Source organism: Sorex araneus, chromosome 6 (assembly GCF_027595985.1).
Source record: "Sorex araneus isolate mSorAra2 chromosome 6, mSorAra2.pri, whole genome shotgun sequence".
Taxonomy (NCBI): Eukaryota; Metazoa; Chordata; class Mammalia; order Eulipotyphla; family Soricidae; genus Sorex; species Sorex araneus.
This window is the reverse complement of record NC_073307.1, coordinates 14,432,146-14,453,987: the sequence shown is the minus strand read 5'-3', so window position 1 is coordinate 14,453,987 and position 21,842 is coordinate 14,432,146. Positions and strand designations below refer to the sequence as shown.

Genomic DNA, 21,842 nt, shown 5'->3' with positions numbered 1-21,842 from the left:
AAGCCTACCTGTTGGTGCTCATTGACTATTTAATTGGTTAATCAAAGGATGCACCAATATCAGTATAGAATCAAGGCACAAAGCAGCAACTTAAATGGTAAATCACTGTCACTGTCATCCCATTGCTCATTGATTTGCTCGAACAGGCACCAGTAACGTCTCCATTTTGAGACTTGTTGTTACTGTTTTTGGCATATCAAAATGGTAAATATGATATGCAAAAGTCATATTAAAATTTTGCTTTTTCTTAGATTTAATCTTTTCTAATTGCTGTGTAGTATTTCTTTCCTTTCCTTCTCTTCTCTTTCCTTCTCTTCTCTTCTCTTCTCTTCTCTTCTCTTCTCTTCTCTTCTCTTCTCTTCTCTTCTCTTCTCTTCTCTTCTCTTCTCTTCTCTTCTCTTCTCTTCTCTTCTCTTCTCTTCTCTTCTCTTTTTTCTTCTCTTGAATACCATAACACAGTTACAAGCTTTTATGTTTGAATTTAAGTCATACAATGATTGAACATCCATCCCTCCACCAGTACACATTTTCCACTGCCAATGTCCCCAGTATTCCCCTCCATCCCACTCCTGCCCCTGCCTCTATGGTGGACAATCTTCCCGGTACTCTCTCTCTACTTTTGGGCATTATGGTTTGCAATATGGATACTGAGAGGCTATCATGTTTGGTCCTTTATATACATCCAGAACACATCTCCCATCCCGAACTATGCTGTGTAGTATTTCAGGGTAGAGAGATATACCACATCTTTTTTATCCATCTATCACTATTTAGGTGCTCAGATCATTTCCATATCTTTGCTATTTGAAATAGCAATGCAAGAACTAAGTGTGCATATCTGTGTTTGTATTCTATGGGTAGGTAGCTAGAAATGAAATGGCTGGGTCATACAGGAGATATAGGAGATATATTTGTGATATTTTGAGAAATCTTCCAATTGAAATCCCAAAAGGTTGAAGCGGTTTTAAACCTCTTCATCTATATAAGAAGGTTTTTTTCCCCCATGCTGGTAAATTAGGCAGATGTGAATGCACCCTGTTTCACCATCAGTAACTCTGTGTATACTTAACTGCCTAGTTTTCTCCTCTGCCACAGTGGTTGAGACTGAGTAGATCATACAACTGGCTCATATATCCCAGTTCCTCTATCAATTCTTGTGTGTGCAAGGAAATGAATGACTATGTTATCAGGGAGTATTACAGGTATTATAGGTATGGGTATTAAGCAAAAATACAACTTGATCATTTTTTAGACAATGTTGATTGAATTTTAACCTTCAAGTAGAAAGAATGAAAAGCAGATTATTGAGATATGTGTTCAGTGATGTTTCAGGCAAGATATAATGTGATGTAAAAATCAGAAGTTAAGCCTCACTTCTCTCATTGCAAATGTGTTCATCCAAAAGCATAGAAAAAGAGAAATATATGTACAGATACATTGGTGATCTGCACGTATACTTTGTCTTTTTTTTTCTTTTTGGGTCACACCAGCGATGCACAGGGGTTACTCCTGGCTTTTCATTCAGGAATTACTCCCGGCAGTGCTCAGGGGACCGTATGAGATTCTGGGAATCAAACCTGGGTCAGCCACATGCAAGGCAAACGCCCTTCCCGCTGTGCTATCACGCCAGCCCCTCTGCATGAATACTTTGAAGACCTTTCATCTCATAATCAATTTCATTTATAGAATATTTTGAATTTTAGGGTAACTATTTTGTTCTCTTTGGCACTGTTGTAATGAAGGTAATGAATTTCATCTTCAAATTTGTGCCAGAGTTCCATTAAAACATTTACTAAAATTAGGGAAGTTTTAAACCATGGAAACTTAATTGCATTAATTATCCTCTCTCACCCTCAAATGTTTTCTAATGAAACTAAATAATGGATTCAATAATGAAGCAAAGGACAAGCCGGATTTGCATATTGTATAAACATACTCTGGAGAGGAGCTATGTTTTGTTTGGAATGGTGGTTAGGTTAATCATGTGTTGATGAGAGAGAAAGTCCAATTTCCCCAAGGCCAGGGAGAGGCCAAGGGGTGACTTTGAAATAATGTTCTGGGTGTCCTCTTTTGCTCTGCCATAGGAGAAGTTGAAAAGATCTTTACAGAACTCGTGAGATGAAGCAATTGTTCCATTGGCCTTCATGGGTTGGGTATAACTATTCCTAATAGGTGCAAAATCTATATAGATTGAGAAAATCCTTGCCTGACTTGAGCACATGAGACACTCCAAACTTGTTTCACGAATAAAGGTTATCTTTATTTTATTTCAAAGTGGAATTGGCCTTGTTATTCTTTGTTCCCCAAGTCAGGTCTGGGAGCCCCCCCCCCCCCCCCCGTGCACTTAGGCTGCCCACAATCCTGCTCTCCTCCCTGGGCACCAGCCCTGGGGTAAGCAGGAATGCTGTTCTATATCTACATACTTTTAAATGGCAGGAGTCAAGGAAGAAACAGAAAATCATGAGATAAGATTGTGGGTCAGTTTTTTTTTAATCCATTCTTAAAAATCCATTTAAATCCATTTTTTTAAAATCCATTTTTAAAAATCTATTTAAAAAACCAATTAAGGGGCTGGAGAGATAGCACAGAGGGTAGGGCGTTTGCCTTGCATGAGGCCGACCCGGGTTCAAATCCCCAGCATCCCATATGGTCCCCTGAGCACGGCCAGAGGTGATTCCTGAGTGCAGAGCCAGGAGTAACCCCTGTGCATCGCCAGGTGTGACCCCCCCCCCAAAAAAAAAGCAAAAAAAAAAACCAATTAAGACTAGAATGATGGTTCTATGCTGTATTCATACCAATATGTGTGTCACTGGAACAACACTACTTTACCTATAGTTACATGACCAGGTACTCCCCAGACCTAGAGTCTCTATGTGTCTCCTGACTAATCACTTACTGGGATCAGGGAACTCAGACTCTTTCTCAGTACAATCTTCTGAGCCTTTGGGATCTACTAAAATGAGTCTCTAAGATGAAATTATATGGCAGCACATGGTTAAAGAGAACGGCTGTGGGGGCCAGAGCAATAATATAGAAGGTAGAGCATTTGCCTTGTATGTGGCTGACCTGGGTTCAATCCCCAGCATCCGACGTGGTCCCGTGAGCACTGCCAGGAGTAATGCCTGAGTGTAAAGCCAGGAATAACTTCTGATCACTGCTGGGTATGGACCCAAATTCAAAGTATTAATTTTTTTTCTTTTTTTGCTTTTTGGGTTACACCTGGCAATGCAAAGGGGTTACTCCTGGTTCTGCACTTAGGAATTAACCCTTGGCAGTGCTCAGGGGACCATTTAGGATGCTGGGAATCGAACTCAGGTTGGACTCGTGCAAGGCAAATGCCCTACCCACTGTGCTATTGCTCCAGCCCCCTAAATTTTTTTTTAAGAAAAGGACTTTTTAAGTTACAGAAGATGCCTCAAATGGGAATTCTTTGTTCAACCCTTTACCAGAGAAGATCATCTGAAAACAAGATGCAATTACACCTTTCGGTTGAGCCTAATTTATTGTGCAGTATTCTTCATTGTGAATACATGTGCACATCTTCATGCATATGTAAAAATGTCCTGCTATAATTTAACTAATACAAGACTGATACATATGGACAAACTGGGAGTAAATATGCAAATATGTAACAATTATTTATGGGTACTAATGACTAGTCTTTTTTTTGTAATGGAACTTTTATAATTTACAAAGAAAGAGAAGGAAATAATGTATGATTTAAGAAAGGCCATTAATTTTAATACATTTTTATAATACTAATTCAGATTTAAATTTGATATAATAACTTAAAGTAAATAGGATTGATGACGTGCTATGATGTTTTTTCCAATTCAGAATAGACCATTAATTCTCTACTCAATGAAGCCTCTCATTTTCATAATTTACTCCTATGCACCATTTTATGGTCCAACTCAACACTACAAAAAGTATGACCAAATCACCGATTCTAGGTGGGTATAAAGACACTAAAATTCTCACAACTAGGGGTGGTGTTTTGGGTCAGTTCTTGTGGTTCTCAAGAGACATTCCTGGCAGTGCTTGGGGACCATGAGTACCAGGTATTGAACCTGGTGCTCCCACATGCAAAGCATGCACTACAGCTTTTTGTAGTGGGCCTTATTCTCAAAATTTTTTCAATATTACTCACCTTTGGGACATAAGTACAAGTCAAGCATAAAAGTAAAAAAGAAAGAAGTGAAGTAAAGACCTATCTTTAAATTGAACATAAAACTTTGGACTCAATTCCTTTAAACTTATTTGACCAACTCAAATGCTGATGGCCTTGAATCAATTTGGTTACATATCTGTGTACTTGTTTAGCCTAAGGTTATGGAGAAGGCTTTAGGTTTTAAAACAAAAACAAATCATTTTATGGGAAGGTCAAATTGGAGAAAAGAATAAGAAGTGATTAAGTTATCCAGTGATAGACAGAGCTCTGGAGAATTCACCTTTTCTAATTACACAAATTCAGCCAACCAACTCAACCTAAATTTTCTCTTAATTGACTGTCACAGTTTTTAAGCCATAACTGGCAAATTTAATTCACACTTGGGTTAGAAAAATATTAGAAGGCTAACAAATGTGACCGTGGGGTCACTCTCAGCATTACTGATCCTAACTACATTTATCCTCCTGCAAAAATACTGGAAGCTCAAGAAAAATCCAGTTTCTCAGGATGAAGAATAAAAATAAGAAGATATAATAAGGAAGCAGCTATTTCCTGGGCTCATTTCTGTCAGTCTCTCAGAGATTAAGAATCTGATTTACGCTCTGCACAGACCCTTCATAAGAGTTGCAGAAACAAATACATTTAAAGGACAAAATTAATCAGCGATCCATCTCAAAGGAATATGATTTCTAAGTGAGGTCTATCTCTGCTATTGTGGTTGAGCTGTTTCTCCCTCTTAGGTATGCCTCTTGAGTAGATTTAGCAAATCTTTTAACATCCCAGGAAAGAGACCAAAGATTCTGTGAGGTGAAGGTTCCCTGGGGAATTCACCTTCTCTAATTACACAAATTAAAATCCCTGGAATTTCATCCCAGAAAACAGACCAGAGATTGTGTGAAGTGAGTGGTCCCCCAAGTAGAAGCTCAAGTCCATTTCCATGGCTTGGTTCTCTTTACCTCTACACTGTACCCCAGTTTCCAGCTCTGAAATGGGGTGGGAGAAGCAGCAAGGCACTTCTTCCTTCTGCCCACGATTACTACATGTTTCAAAGCTCCTACTTTTTCCATTTTCCTCAGTGGCACCATCATAGCCATTAGATTATTTACCCCCGATCATTAAATCTGAACTAGTTATTTGCACTTTGCAGTTCTGAAATGAGTGAAGGTATATAACTAATATGAATCAAATATACGCACAGCTAGAGCTATAACTGTTGCCTCTGCATTGCCATCTCCTAAATCAATCACAAAAGGATTTCTTTTTGTTTCATCGATGAAGTGCATTTCGATGTGTAGAACCTTGGTATTTTCTGGATGCCGGCAGCTCTCTTTCCAACTGTGAGGTTTGCTCATAAAATCCTTGCTTGTGTGGGTGTCTCTGTGCCTCTGAGATTTCTGTTCCTTCCATGTCTAGTTAACAGAATGTGCTTCAAGTCAGGTCGTCTTATTGCTATGCTTCTGTCCCCTGGACCCAAGCCCCTCCTCTCCTGGAGTCCAGTGGCCATGCAATGGGCCTGCTCTCTGCCCTCACTGTCCATCTTTCTCCTTTTGTCTTGACAGCAAACTGCCATTGTCTACAACTCAGCACCCCTGGTATGGAGAACTGGCTTTTCTCCTTTGAAGGAAAGGACACCGTTTCTCACCCCACTGCTCCAGGGGGCTTCCTGTGCTCACTCACACTGAGAGTGCAATTCCTTACGACTCACCCCACACCCACAGTGGGGCTCTTGTGTTTCCTTGGATTGTCACGTCTTGCTCTGGTGTTCTGCCTGACTCAAGGACATCTGCTTGGTTTTTTCCTCATCTGCTTTGTGTCATGAATTATTATAACAATTAAGAATTAAAAAAATCTTTTCAGTTCTTCCAAGAGATTTGGAGGCAGCACATACGTGCCGCCAAATAGCTTTATCCAGTATTTTTTTTTTTACATTCCACTAAATTCATTCATCAGAAAAAAAATATTTTCTGCAAAATGCTATTTACCCAGATTAGGAAAGCCAAATAAATGGCTTAAACATGTTCATCATGTTTGTGTGGAAGGCAAGCTAGGCAAGTTTTATTTCATATTAACTTTCTTTCCTTGTGTTCATTGTGCAACTACTCTCTCTAAGCTTCAAATCGGCTCTTGTAGTCCTTGGTTTCTGCCATCTAGGTTTGCCCACTACTTGGCCAGTTGGACTGGAGCCATAGCACAGTGGGTAGGGTGTTTGCCTTGCATGCGGCCAACCTGGGTTCGATTCCTCTGTCCCTCTGGGAGAACCCGGCAAGCTACCGAGAGTATCCCGCCCGCAGGCTACCCGTGGCATATTCGATATGCCAAAAACAGTAAAAACAAATCTCACAATGGAGACATTACTGGTGCCCACTCAAGCAAATCTATGAACAATGGGAAGACAGGGCTACAGTGCTACTTGGCGAGTGGTATTAAGACACTGACAATAGTCTCCCACTCTGTTATTCTATATACCATAGATGAGTGCAATCTTTCTATGTCTGTCTCTCTCTTTCTGACTCATTTCACTCAGCATGAAACTTTTCATGCCCATCCACTTGACTACAAAATTCTTGACCTCCTTTTTTCTAACAGCTGCATAGTATTCCATTGTATAGATGTACCAAAGTTTCCTCAACCAGTCATCCGTTCTGGGGCATTCGGGTTTTTTCCAGATTCTGGCTATTGTAAAAAGTGCTGCGATGAACATACATGTGCAGATGTTGTTTCGATTGTACTTTTTTGCCTCTCTGGGATATATTCCCAGCAGTGGTATTGCTGGGTCAAATGGGAATTCAATATCTAATTTTTTGAGAGTCGTCCAAATTGTTTTCCAACAGCGGTTGCTTTTGTTCTTTTGGATGTGTGCTAGTCTCTGTGGTGTGAGGTGGTATCTCAAAGTTGTTTTGATCTGCATCTCTCTGATGATTAGTGATGCAGAGCACTTTTTCATGTGCCTTTTGGCCATTCGTATTTCTTCCTTGGTAAAGTTTCTGTTCATTTCTTCGCCCCATTTTTTGATGGGGTTGGATGTTTTCTTCTTGTAGAGTTCAACCAGTGCTTTATATACCATTGATATCAACCCCTTATCTGATGGGTATTGTGTAAATATCCTTTCCCATTCTGTGGATAGTCTTTGTATTCTGGTCACTGTATCTCTTGCGGTGCAGAAGCTTTTTAGTTTAATGTAGTCCCATTTGTTGATCTCTGTTTTTACTAGATTGCTTAGTTCCGTGTCACCTTTGAAGATACCTTTATCTTCAATATCGTGGAGGGTTTCGCCGACCTTGTCTTCAATGTACCTTATGGTTTGTGGTCTAATGTAGAAATAAGTACCAGGAGGTTGACTCCATGGCTTCGAGGCTGGCCTCACGTTCCGGGGAAAGGTCAACTCAGAGAAGCGATCACCAACTACATTGTAGTCGAAGGCCATGTGGGGGAAGGGAGTTGCGGGCTGAATGAGGGCTAGAGACTGAGCACAGCGGCCACTCAACACCTTTATTGCAAACCACAACAGCTAATTAGAGAGAGAAAACAGAAGGGAATGCCTTGCCACAGTGGCAGGGTGGGGTGGGGGGGAGATGGGATTGGGGAGGGTGGGAGGGACACTGGGTTTACGGGTGGTGGAGAATGGGCACTGGTGAAGGGATGGGTTCCCAAACTTTGTATGAGGGAAGTATAAGCACAAAAGTGTATAAATCTGTAACTGTACCCTCACGGTGATTCTCTAATTAAAAATAAATAAATTTTAAAAAAAAGACACTGACAATAGAGGGCGCTAGAGAGCCAGAAGCCAGCTGGGGGAGAAGCACTACTGCTACTCTCTTCTAGGTTAGTTGCCTACTCTTGTTTTGACTCCTGTTACACTACTCTCTGCCCCAACAATAGATATTCATCCAAATGGCGGCTTGTTTATTCCAACGGGACAGCCTATTAGAAGTTTTGGGGGTGGGGGTGGTGGTGGTTGTCATCTTCCCATTCTCTGGCAGAACTCATGGTGCTGGGGTTACTCTCAGGACTCCATTCACTGGCATCTAAATGTTTGGATCTCTAGACCAGGCAGTGCCCATGTGGCTTCCTTACACAGTCAGCACCGCCCCAAACCGTGCTGCTCCCTTTCAAAACATGCTCCCGTTGTCCTGGTCCAAAGCTCTGTAAGCCCCACATTTAAGCTTCTCAATAGCATTTTAAAAGAAATGTTGTTTATCTCCATCCTGTGGAAAACAGTATGGAAAGTTCTCAGTAAACTTCGACTTGAAGGGCCATATGACCCAGCAATCCCACTTTGGGACACCTACTCCCGGGAAACACAAAACACCTTCTCAAAAAGGACATATGCACACCATTACTCCTTGTTGCATTCTGTTCAATAGTTAAGATATGGAATCAACCTAGGTGTCTAATGACAGGTGAATGGATTATGAAGATGTGGGTATATGTACACAATGGGATACTATGCAGCTGCAAGGAATGATGAAATCATGTCATTTGCTGCGACGCCTTTGGAACTGGAAAAAATGTTGAGTGAAGTAAGCCAGACGAAAGACAAACAAACACAGGATGATCTCACTTATGTGTGGTAATAGACTACTAAATGAGGAAATGAATTGTAGTAAAAGGGGGCTGTTTAGATAACCCTTGCTCCCAGTGTTTAGACAGAAGAAGGCCAAAAGAAGAAAGAAATCAAAGGCAGAATAAGAGAATGGGAAGTAATGGGTTAACAGGCACCAGGGCTTCAGTTCTACCAGTGATATGTGAGGGATAGCCACATATCCAAGACACAGACACAGCAAAACTGAAAACATGAGGTCTAAGCTGCAACCACTGTAACTTTGTAATAGGCCAGTGAAGGTGACAGGCTGGAATGGGTTGGTGTTTGGGGTGGGGAGGGAATATGGGAACACAGAAGGAGGGAAGTTAACACTGGTGATGGGACTGGTGTTGAAATATATGCCTAAAACTCAACTATTATCACAGTTCTTTAATTTTAGAAGTTGTTTGGTTTGGGGGTCGCACACACACCTAGTAGTATATGGTGATTATTCCTGGATCCATGCTCAGGTATTACTCCTGGCAGATCTCTCAGAGGATAACCAAATCCTGTGTGAGGGATCAAACCCTGATTGGCTGCATGCAAGTCAAGTAGTTGCCTTATCTACTGTACTCTCTCTCTCTCTCACTCACTCTCTCTCTCTCTCTTTCTCTCTGGCCCATAAATAATATCACATTTACATCTCCCTTTAATTCTGAGTTTCAGAGGTATTGTGAGAAACCTTAGGGTTGCCTTTACAGATGTCAAAAGCAAACATTGTTATTAAATTATTTAAAAAGGGGATGGAGCAATAGTATGGCAAATAGGGTATCTGCCTTGCATGTGGTCAACCCAAGTTCGACCCCCGACATCCTATATGGTCCCCTGAGCACCACTAGGAGTAAGTTCTGTGTGCTGAACCAGGAGTAAGCCCTAGGCATTGCTGGATATAGTCCAAACCACACTCCTCCCAATAAAGCCCCTACATTTTTATGTAAATCATTAAACAAATGCCATGGTTCCTAGCTTCTAAGGGGGTTCTGGGAAATACACTTTCATACCTATCATGGATCTCTTCACATGCCTGGAGAATCTGCCACCTCACTACCACTTTTATTAATTTCTTAACATGTGAGCATATTATATTTTATGTACACATTTTCCTGAAATATTAAAAGATATGGTTAAAGAAAAATGGATATCCTCCTTTCCTAGTTTCTTAGTTTCAGAGAAGTTATTCCATGATGACTTTAAAGGGTAAATAAGAGCATTTCTATAGTTATTTTATTAAACTAAGTTTTATCCACCCAAAAGCACCAAAATCCTCCTCACCTCACTGTATACCTTTGGAAATCTTACAATTTCAGTAGGCTAATGAGTGGCTACTTTTCCCGTCAAGGCTGCTAATACCAATGAATGGGAATTGAGAGAAATATAATGATGCTCAGGTATTTTCATGTTTTCTTGACTCTTGATCTAATAACACATCCTCTTCTAAACATGCAGCAAAGAGAATAAACATGTTTATATATTTTTTACTTATGCTTGATTGGTGTATGAAATGAGCACAGGCTAACTGACTGTGAGTTGTTCAGACAGATGAAGGCAGAAAAACAAAGGAGACCTCAGATGGGGTGGCCAGCCCTGACATTCTTCATCCTCCCCCAAGGGATTAAATATCAGAGTTCACACATAGAGAACTGATATTAAATATCAGAGTTCACATACAGAGTTCCCTGGAGCAGCTCACTGGCAGAGAGTAGCCACATCACTGGTTTGAACAATCAAAGACTCCAGATGAAAAATAACATCACACCTACAAGACCTGGACATGTTTATAGCCAACTTCCCAGAACGATTCAATAAGAGCAATGCCGAGACCAAGACCATCTGCTGCACTGAAGTCTGACTTTGAACACTCATATCTCATTCAGACTCGGACACCGGGAGAGTTTGGGCAAGAAGCTGGGCTCTCTCTGCTGTCATCAGAAAATCAACTTAAAGGACCTTGACTATTAGTGCCAGTACCTCAGATGTTCCCAACTACTGGCTAGCAAGCTGATGTGGAACAAAAGAGTCAGAGAATGACCCTTCTTCTGCCAAGATGATAAAAGGGGATAATTTTACCACCAGGTTTGAGCTGCCAGGCCATGTCTGAGATGGGCCTAATTAAGCCATAGGCAGCAAGGCCAGCTGGACACAGAAACTGCTTCCAGACCGAGCAAGCAAAGGTGAGACACTTACGTCTATCTATCCTGTACGAAAATAACTGGGTGACATTTCCTAAAAGATGACCTCATTAAGAACTTTGCCTTCAAAAACAAAAGCAATAACAACAAAAACCCACGTTTCTCCTTCCCAACCAAGAACGATAGCTTTTATTATTTAGGTGAAACCAAAATATCATTTTTTTTAAAAACCGGAGATTCATTTATTCAGGGTTTTAAAAGAATGCCAGAGAAGATGATCTCCCCTCCAGTAATTCTCTAGATCTTGCTATAAGTTCTTTAAAATGTAGGCATGCAAAACATAATGAATCAGAGTTCCATTTTCATCACTGCTTCCTGATAAAAACCGACCGGCAATTAGCTTTCTATGCTCTGATATTAATTCCACCAAAATGCTGCCTCTCATCAGAAACTACTGTTAACATTTAAAAAGCATATTTATTCACTTAAATATTTTTAAACACCATTTACAGGTTAAGCACTTTCCAAGTACTGGGAGGCTTTTGAGGAGTAACAAAGACAATGAATTAATTAGGTTTTGGGTTATTTTCTGTGTGCATGTGTGTGTGTATGTGTGTGTGTGTGTGTGTGTGAGAGAGAGAGAGAGAGAGACAGAGACAGAGAGACAGAGAGAGAAACAGAGAGAGAATAATGGTGAGATGTGAAATAAATGGCAGATAAATGGTTGAAAGATTAAACCATCATATTGAAAATCATTGAAACAAAGTTCAATTGACACAAATTCACAGCTGACCTAATTTGACAATTTGTCAATAAAATTTCTATGAATTAAATGTACAGTAGGTCCTATTGAAAATAATCCTTTCATTCAAAATCAATTTACTCTATGTGCATGACAGACAAAATTAATCTTAGCTGGCACTGAATGAACATTATTTGAGTCTCAACTTTCTCTTTATGTCACTGTCCATAAAGCTGCAGTCTTCTTAAGAGAAGCAATGATGTGTGTGAAGACTTTGTATATAGTTCACTCACCGCTATTGTTTATATCCCACTCCATTCCTTGAGTTCAGTTTTCCTCTTGTTGGAATCCATACTTGTGTAGCTCTCTCAGCAAGAATCTGTAAGAGATAAATTCAATAGCGTCTTCCTTGCATATTACAATTTTATTTCAACCTCATGCATACTCATGGATGGTTATAGTACTCATGCTGTGAATCCTTTCACCTAAGGACTTACACTTGATCTTAGCCAAAAGGCTGAGAAGCGATCACCTATGGACTTAAAATTTTCCTTGTATTGCTTCTAGGAATTTTCACTTAAAAATATAAGTCATCAAAACAGTTGCTTCTTTGTGGCAGAAAGATAATTTAATAAATACTTAAAAAACAATTTTTCCCAATTTCACTGTGTTGGAGTGTTGAAGGAGGCAGTCAGTGCATTAATTAGCAATACCATTCTCTTTAGACATTTTATATTTACTTCTCCAGTGCACTGTTAGAACAGGAAGTGTTCAAATGCTAAATTGTTCTTATGCATCTTAACAATTATCTCAAGAATAACAAAAGAGGGGCTGGAGTGATAGCATAGCGGGTAGGGCATTTGCCTTGCACGCGGCCGACCCGGGTTCAAATCCCAGCATCCCATATGGTCCCCTGAGCACCGCCAGGAGTAATTCCTGAGTGCAGAGCCAGGAGTAACCCCTGTGCATCGCCAGGTGTGACCCAAAAACCAAAAAAAAAAAAAAAGAATAACAAAAGAATGATAACAGATACCATACTATGGCCAAAGACTAAAAGAGGTATAATTCAGCTATCTGCAATGATGACTTGCTGCTCCTAACAGTCTATAAATTCGATCTGAGTAATGTTTTTCCCCTGATTTTTAAAAATAATTTTAATTGCTTTCAGAGTAGTATTAGTTTCACAGAAAAATTGAAGAGAAGTAGGTTAGAGAAAGAGAAAGTGCAGAGGTGAAGGAACTAGCCTTGCATGCAGCTGGCTTTAGTGCAATAACCAGCAACCCATATGGCCCCCTGAGTGGATGACCAGGAGTGACCACTGGGGCAAGAGCTAGGAATAACCCCAAGCACTGTTGGGTATGGTCCAAACCACCAACCACAAAATAAATAAAAATAAATCATTGACATTTCCAAAATCATTTGTATTGTTCCCTATGCGGTTATCTAGAATATTATAGTTTTGCATTTTATGTTTAGGCCTTTGATATGTTAATTTTAATGAAGAATATAATGTCTGTGTCTAGCACACTTTTTTCATACATGATTGTCTACTTCTTCCCCTGCCACTTGACTCTATTTAGGTGAGGTTATTAGGCCCTTTCCATTCTGTTCTAGAAAGTTCTGTTCTGATCTAACTCTTCAATTTTCATCAATATTACAGTGGTTTCATCATTATAGGTAAATCTTAAAGGTGGATGGTGTCATTCCTCCAGCTACATTCTTCACTTTCACACTCCTGAAAAAGTGTTGGCTCCTGTAGATATTTTGTTTCTCCAAATAAACTTTAACATCAGCCTATCAACGGACTTAAAAATGTATGTATATGAGGTGTTAATATATCCCATTTCACCTATTACCAGGAATTTTATTATGAATGGATATGATTTTTCACCATAAAGTTTGATTTAACTTTTTAAAGCTGGAGAAAGGGTAAGAAATTTATCTTTTACATAAAAATATAATTCTAATTCTCATAATCCCAAAACTACATACTGAAATCCCCAGTTTATATATATTGACCTCAGGGACACTTTGAAATCTGCCAACTGTGGTTTTACCGAAGGATTTAAATCTAAGTCAGATGAATGGAGCATCTACAAGTATCACTCATTAGAGAGTGCTGGGCTCCCGGCCCCCTCGATGTTAGCCCAACCCAAGCACAGAGCAATCTCCACAACCAGACCCAAGCGGAGGAAATCACCTGGAGTTCTAGTTAAGTGTTTTTTGTTATTTTTCTCACAGTGTCAAAATTTCAAATTACTTTCTCTTCCTGGTAACATAATGTCAGACTAAACATAGAAATGAGAAGTTATTGGTGGGAAAAAATGTCACTAATTCAGTAACATTTGAAAACCACAGAGAGCAGATCAGTTAAATTCAGCAGATCAATGATGTTCTTTTCATTAACACAACCATTCTATCATTGAATTAAAAAAGAATTTATTACACATGTCCCTGAGTACCAACCTAAAGTATGATTTAGATTACCATTCTAGAGTACCATCTAGAATGCCATCGGAGTACCAAATAGTGAATTAAAAAATGCTTTTAACCTGGAAGGGGAAGGCTTAAACTTGTTTTTATTTCTCACTCTTATTTTAGGTACTAAAACCTGTTGAAATATTTTGGTCTACACAGAAATCTTCTAGGGAAAATTAATATCTGAGTTCTAATACCAAGGGGCAGAAGAATAAGAGCTTCTAAAATTGTTGGCAGGGTCAGATTATAGGGACTTTCCATTGGTAAAGAGGTGATAATCTGTCCTTACTGTTTCACCCCTTCCCTGTCGCACATCAGTGACCAATCAATGCAGGTACACTTACTTCTTAATGTGCCAGGAGCAGGTCAGGGTGGGATGCGAAGGGAGGTCTGCAACATAGTCTTGTGTCCTGGGTTCTACCCTTATTTATTGATTTAACTGTAGTGACTTCACTTGATTTTTTTTTGTTCAGAGCTTGCAGACAGCATGCTTGCTTCCTGCCTTTGAGTTTTACTCCGTGCTGGAAAGGTTTTGTGTGGCTAAGCCGAAGGAATAGTTTTCACAATGAAGAAAAGTAACTCTCCTTGGCTATTCTTTATCTAGCTACCGGTTCCTTTCTCCCTGCTGAATATAAAGTACATTCCCTCATTTGCAATCACCCTTTAGAAATTTTGCTCTTATTCACTGTGGCAGAGAAGATAAAAAGTGATTATGGCTTCTACCCTGAGCCTCAGATCCGGGTTAGAGCTGACGAGTCTATACTCTAACAGGAAAATACATTGTTAAATGATTGCTATCTTGCTGGCTTCCTATACAATTCAAAGAAAAACTGTGAACTGAATCCACTTGAAAAAAAGGAACTATTTCATTACGGCTTCACAAGTTACATCTCAAAGAAAACCTTTCTGTCATTAAACTGCTATGTATCTACTCCTTTCTAAATCCTGGGCAATGTGAAGGTGATAAGTAAACCTTCCCTCTGACATTGGTACCAACTAAATGGAACTAAGAGAAACCATCTCCCATTCTACATTTAGAAATGATTCTTCCGTTTGCTTCTTGTTACCAAAAAACCATGTGGCTGAAACATCAAAGTTAGTCATTGATGTCTTGACTAAATTATTCTTTTTTGCCTAATATTGTTTAAAACCTTTCTTTATTCTTTATTTCTTTCTCTCTTTCGTTCTCTTTCTCCCACCATCCTTTCCTCTCTTCATTCCTCCCTCCCTCCCAACTCTCCCTCCCTCCCTCCCTCCCTCTTTCTCTTTCTCTCTTTCTCTCTCTCTCTTTCTCTCTCTCTTTCTCTCTTTCTCTCTCTTCCTTCCTTCCTTTCTTCCTTCCTTCCTTCCTTCCTTCCTTCCTTCCTTCCTTCCTTCCTTCCTTCCTTCCTTCCTTCCTTCCTTCCTTCCTTTCCTTTCTTTCTTTCTTTCTTTCTTTCTTTCTTTCTTTCTTTCTTTCTTTCTTTCTTTCTTTCTTTCTTTCTTTCTTTCTTTCCTCTCTCTATTTCTTTCCAGGGCCCAAATCCAAGAGTTAGATTTAAATTTATTTAGTCTATTATCTTCATTCCTTTCTCTATATCCCAGCTGTGAGCCTCTGATGTTTGTCTTTATTCTTCTGATATGTTTATTTTAGCATAACTCCTTCATTTCCATCCATATTGTTGCAAAACACAAGATTTCATCTTTTCTTAGAGCTGAATGATATTCAAGTGTGTAGACACATCACAACTTCTTCATCCACTCACCCATGTTTTCATAATTTTTCTGTTAGAAGTAGCATAGCAATGAACACAGGAGTGCACATATGCTTTAAAATTTCTGTTTTGTAGTTCTTTACAGATACTTAGGCATGGAATTTGTGAATCATATGTTGTCTACTTTCAGCATCTTGATAACCCCCATACTGATTTCCAAAGAAACTGGACTAATTTATATTACTACCAATAGTATACAAGGGTTGTTTTTCTCCACAATACCACCAATTGGTTGCTTCTGGTGTTTGTGATGCAGGTCAGAAGTGATATCTTATCATCATTTTGATCTGAATTTCCCTGAAAAATCAGGGATGATGATCATTTCTTTTCATATGGCTTAGTCATCTGTAAGTTTCTTTGAAGGAGTATCTATTCATTTCACTGCCCAGTATTTATTTACTTTATTTTTATTTTTTTTTAAATTTTATTGAATCACCATGAGATAGTTACAAGCTTTCATGTTTGGGTGACAATCACACAATGATCAAAATCCCTCCACCAGTGCACATTCCCCAACATCAATATCCCGGGTATAGCCCCCCTTTCCCATCCTTCCCCTGGCTCCATGGCAGACAATATTCTCCATACTATCTCTCTCTACTTTTGGGCATTATGGCTTGCAACACAGACACTGAGAGGTCATCATGTTTGGTTCATTATCTACTTTCGGCATGCATCTCCCATCCCGACCGATTCCTCCAGCCAGCATTTTCTTAGTGATCCCTTCTCTATTCCGTCTGCCTTCTCCCCTCCTCTCATGAAGCAGGCTTCCAGCTATGGGGCAATCCTCCTGACTGTCCAGTATTTAATGAAGTTAAGTTTTTATTGTTGGAGCTTTGGGTTTGTTTTTTGTTTTTGTTTAGGAGCCTTACCAGCCAGTTCTCAGAGATTATTCTTGATTCTGTGTTCAGGAATGACTCCTGGACGTGCTCAGGGTACCGTACATGATGTGAGGCGTTGATCCAGGATTAGCTACATGAAAGGCCTTAAGCCCTGTACTATCTTTCTGGCTCTGGCTATTGGGTTTTATGACTTCATTATACACCGTGTATTTTGTCATTTTATTATTTAGTGTGGAAAATATTTCAGAGAGAGTTGTTTCATTGATTTTTTTCGATGTATTAGATGATTGAGGCATTCAGGTTGTAGCTGCACCTTATCCGTGTTATAATGGATGGTTTTGTTGAATGATCAATTCATTTCATTATCTATTCTTTAAACTGAAGCCTCTGAGCCATAGAGGGAGCTGCCATTCCCCCAAATGACAACACTGATGAACACAGAAAGAACCTGCAGATTTTGTGGACAGACTTGCACCTTTTCAAGCACCAGCCTAACCTCTGTCAATGTTTCCTCTTAGCTTATTTCTGCACTCAACTGTCTCATTTCAAGCTTTTAAAGGTCCGCACTTTTGTGTAGCTGTCTAGTACCAAGAAGGTACTATTCTTTCTGGCTAGGAAAAAAGAAGAAACAACAGCTTCATATTCCATATGTTCACCATGTATACCTTTTTATTATCTAAAAGCAGGAGTCAATTAACTATAGCCTCTGGCTAACTCCAGCCCTTCATTATGTCTGTGAAGCTTCGCTGGAACAAAATCTTGTTCATCTTTTTCATGCTTCTGTAGCGTGTCATCTGGCAGTTGTCATGCTATGGCATCAGAATGGAGTCACTGCAATGAAGAACTTGTGCCACATGAAGCTTTAAATATATCCTACCTATCTCAGCTTACAGGAAAAGTTAGCTGATGTCCAGTCTAGAGTGCTTATACCATTTTCTCAGGACTAGTTTACTTTCTGAGAGCCCTTCCTATTACTGAATGTTGTCTTCTGTACGTTGGGAAAAGAGCAATGAGGATGAAATTAGATAATGCACATGCCCCACTTAACAGAGTCTGGGATTGGGCTCGGTAACTGGTCGTTATGTCAGGGCTTGCTGTGTTTTTGAAGGTAACAACTTTAGTGATGCCTTGTGAACAAGTTTTGACTACACAGAACAAAAGTTTCCAACCTAGGTTTGATCCACATGACACAGGCTCTTACTTTATACTCTCTTAAGCAAGTTATTGCAGGTTTCTCTTATCTGTAGTATGTGAATAATGAAAGCTCCCTTGGAGAGGGATTGTACTTATAGGATGCCCAGTAAACATGACTGTATTTCATGTAAATGCATGGCCAACCAAAGAGATAGTCACTGAGTGAAAAATCACCAACTTCATAGAATCTAAGAGTGCTGGTGAAAAGAAGAAGCAGATAAGAAATGTCAACACGTAATTGCAAGACAGAAAACAGATTGTTAAATGGTAGTAACTGGTCAAAGGAAGCTGCAAGTTAAACGTGGACAATGTGGGAGAAGATAAAAAGTACGCTGGGTCATCTTTCAAGAAAATGACGGGACTGGGAAATAGAAAGTAGAGAGAATGTCAGAAGGTGGGTGTCAAAGAATCAGGCACTGCCACCCTCGGGCCCACCACCGCTTCCGCTACAAGACAGGAGGTCTAGAAAAGCTGTTGGCTGCACAAGAGAGATTATCATGCTAAAAACTGGGAAGTTATGTAAAATACAGACATAGAAAGTGATATTTCCAACTGCTTTTCCTATGTAGCTCCCAGAAACCTGGTAGTCTAAGTTCTCTAGTTGGAGAGCAAAGGATTGGAGGACCCAGATAAAATCTGAAACCTTGAATTTATAGTAGTACTACTCATCGGAATCCATGCTGGCTTTTCTTTCAGAGATGTTTACGTCTTCTCTTACCAAGAAAAAAATGTGAATTATTCTCAGTTTTTAAAATATAACCCCTTAGCCACAGTATAATGTTGTTATGTGAAACTGTACAAACTCAATAAACAGCCTAACGAGCCCAGAATCCCAGGCCATTTCCAGCTGTGCCGTGCATTGGGAGCATAAAGTGCCTATTTTCTAGCCATTTCTGGGTTTCATACATATTTAGATCACTTCTCCTTCTGAGGGGGCTCTGTGGGGAGGAGGGGTTAAATATAAGGACTGAATTTGCTACCACTTTGATTCTCCCCAACAAGACCCCCCCTCTAGCGTTTTACCTCTCCAGGCATGTGAATGAGAGGGCTAGGTTATCTCCTTGTACCGAGCAGGACTGGAGAGATGAATATCATTTCAGAAAATAGTCTAATGTTTTCTTTTCTAAAACTGTCCTCCTGCATAGACGTAAGCAGACTTAATGTTCTTGAGACAGACAGTAGTATATTAGGAAGGTCCCCGTTTGCCTTTACTTCAAGGACAAGAAAAATTTCCTACAATGAATTTTTAAAGAGAGAGGATGTTTAAAATACTCCTAAACAAGCCTTATGATTTTCTTTTTAAAAAAGACTCCTTAAGATATTGGATCATCAAACGATCCATGTCTATAGAATTTATTCATCTTTGCAAGATTATGCAGTATAGTTGGTATGGGTAAAGGGAACTGGCCACTAATGCGTGGGCACAGAAAACACCATTACAATGATCAGAACTGTGGAATTACACAGCGATAACTGTTTTCAAGGCTTCCTTTTTATCAATGAGAGGCTGATGCTAGGAAGGGTATTTCCCTGTTCAAGGTACACTTAGTTTATCCATCACTAACACAGCACTGGCTCCCTAGTCTTGGAGAGCCTTGTCTTTCAGGAGCTGTGAAATTATGTGAGGTCTCCCTTGAGTCCAGTGGTCATTCTCTCCCTGGGGAGAACTGGAGAATCCAGTACCAAGAACTGGAGAATCCGGTGTGTGTGGGGGGGAAGCTAGTCAAGAAAAAGTGAGACATGCAGACACTTTCCTCAGCAACACACAGAGTTGTTCAGGAGCAAGGACCCACTGTAGATGCCAGTTGAGTAAGGGCAAGAGTCCACCCGTTACCAAGAAGAATCTGGGAAATGCCCCTGTGGTACGCCAAAGAAGGGAATGCTCGAGAGGAATGCTAAGGACAAGAAAAGTCTCTCCATCAGGAAGAGGAACTGTGTGCAATTCTGTGGACAGTTAACAGGTTGACTTGGCTGGCTTTGTCTCAGAGATGGCACAGGGGAGACGTAACCACAGAATGGAGCCAGACCTCTGGAAATCGTTCAGTCTGGGACTGTGACTGACCACTCTTCTCTGTGGACAAAAGAGAGAAGCTTGGAGTGTTTCACAGTATATGCGTGAGGGAGAAGGGAACCATGTGGAAACGTGGGCTTTATGAGGCCTGCACAGGCTGTGTGGTGATGGACCAGAGATGCAAGAGGGAGACAGGAAACCAGACACAGTTGCAGTGTTGGGGCACTCTGGAGGGGCTGGCAAAGCAGAGGCTGATGATGGTGGGGAGAGAGACAAGGAGCCGAGAGATACTCAAAAGGAAAAACTGTCACCTGAACCTGGAAGCGGAGACATTCTGAGCTGGGAGGGAAGGGAAGAAGAGGATCAAGAACTGGAGAATCCAAAGAAGTACTCCAGGAAGGGAACGTGCATTTAAGAGCTACTAAGGGAGGAAGAGTCCACATTTGGTTTTCTAATGTGATTTGAATTGCTCACAGCTCACATTAATATGGAACTGTAGATTAGACACTAATCCTGGGAAAAGGTGGGGAATTTTTTTTCCTTTGGACTGGAGCGATAGCACAGAGGGGAGAGCATTTACCTTGCAATCAGCCAACCGGGTTCTGTTCTTTCATCCCTCTTGGAGAGCCCAGCAAGCTACCAAAAGTATCCTGCCTGCACTGAAGAGCCTGGCAACCTACCTGTGGCATATTCGATATGCCAAAATAGAGTCTCACAATAGAGATGTTATTGGTGCCCACTCAAACAAATTGATGAACAATGGGATGACAGTGCTACAGTGCTTATTTTGTTTTTTTGCCTTTTGGGTCACAAACAGCGATGCACAGGGGTTACTCCTGCCTCTGCACTCAGGAATTATTCCTGGTGATGCTCAGGGGAACATGGGATGCTGGGAATCGAACCCAGTTTGTCCTCATGCAAGGCAAAAACCCTACCCGCTGTGCCCTGATGGGAAATCTTAAGAGCTCCAGATGTGGGAGGTCCTCTATTTTTTGGAAGTAATAAAAGACTGTAATTTCCTTGAAAGTTTATTTGAAAAGATTCTGCACACAGTGTAACTACCATCAGAACTAAAAGGCAACTATTAAGTCGGAGAAAGTATCTGCAAATCATATACCCAAGAAGGGATTAATCACCAAAACACATAAAGAACTTGAACAATGCAACAAATAATAACAAAGGAGATCTCCTGTATTTATAGTCACTGAGATGAGTGTCGGGATCAGGGGGGTCAGCAAACAGAATGAAGAATATTCTTATTTCAGTTTGAATTAACACGGTCTTTCAGAGTGCCCTACTTTGCAAAAATAACAATAAACCCAAACAAGCAAAATGCAATCAGGACAGAAGAAAACAAACCCAATTCACTGACACTTATGAGATCTAGGTCAGATTTTGTTTTTTAACAAATTCCAAATTTGAAGCTTGCCCTTGACCGGACTGGTCAAGACCAAGTGGGCGGTGACTAGATAGGATGCTTAGAGCATTGACCATCTAACTCTTGAAAACCAACAGGATAAATTTCTCCTTTTCATGCTCATATTTAATTCTGGTTGGAAGCCAATCCCTTTGGAAAAATCTTGAAGTATCCTCTTATGGTTTCTAAAATACTACTGAAAGTAGTTCAAATTTGCACGTTTTAGATGTAAACTATTGAGAAAGTATGTAATTGAGAAATAATCATTCAAAGCGTCCTTCAGAAAGTTCTCTATAGTTCTTCGTCTCCTTTAGGTTTAAATCTGCTTCCATGGGGAGGGGACAGGGAGGATTTTTTACAAATAAAAAAATCTTTTGGACAGGACTTTATTCTAGCAGTATGTTTTATTGCATATTCCATCTGCATTTGTGATGGTTCTCTTGCTTTCCTCTCCTCAGCTTCTCCAGTGACCAAGGTACAGTCCTTTTAATTCATAAACCTATTCTTTCTGTTATAAGTTAT

At 40.1% G+C, this 21,842-nt stretch overlaps 1 protein-coding gene across 1 annotated transcript in view; it reads right to left on the bottom strand.

Annotated features, from left to right (window-relative positions):
- Positions 1–21,842, bottom strand: part of KCNN2 (potassium calcium-activated channel subfamily N member 2) — a 351,854-nt gene that overhangs the window by 235,633 nt on the left and 94,379 nt on the right. The window contains exon 2 of the mRNA XM_055141490.1: positions 11,918–12,003. The gene's annotated coding sequence lies outside the window, so the exon portion shown is untranslated. The remainder of the gene's footprint in view (positions 1–11,917; positions 12,004–21,842) is intronic.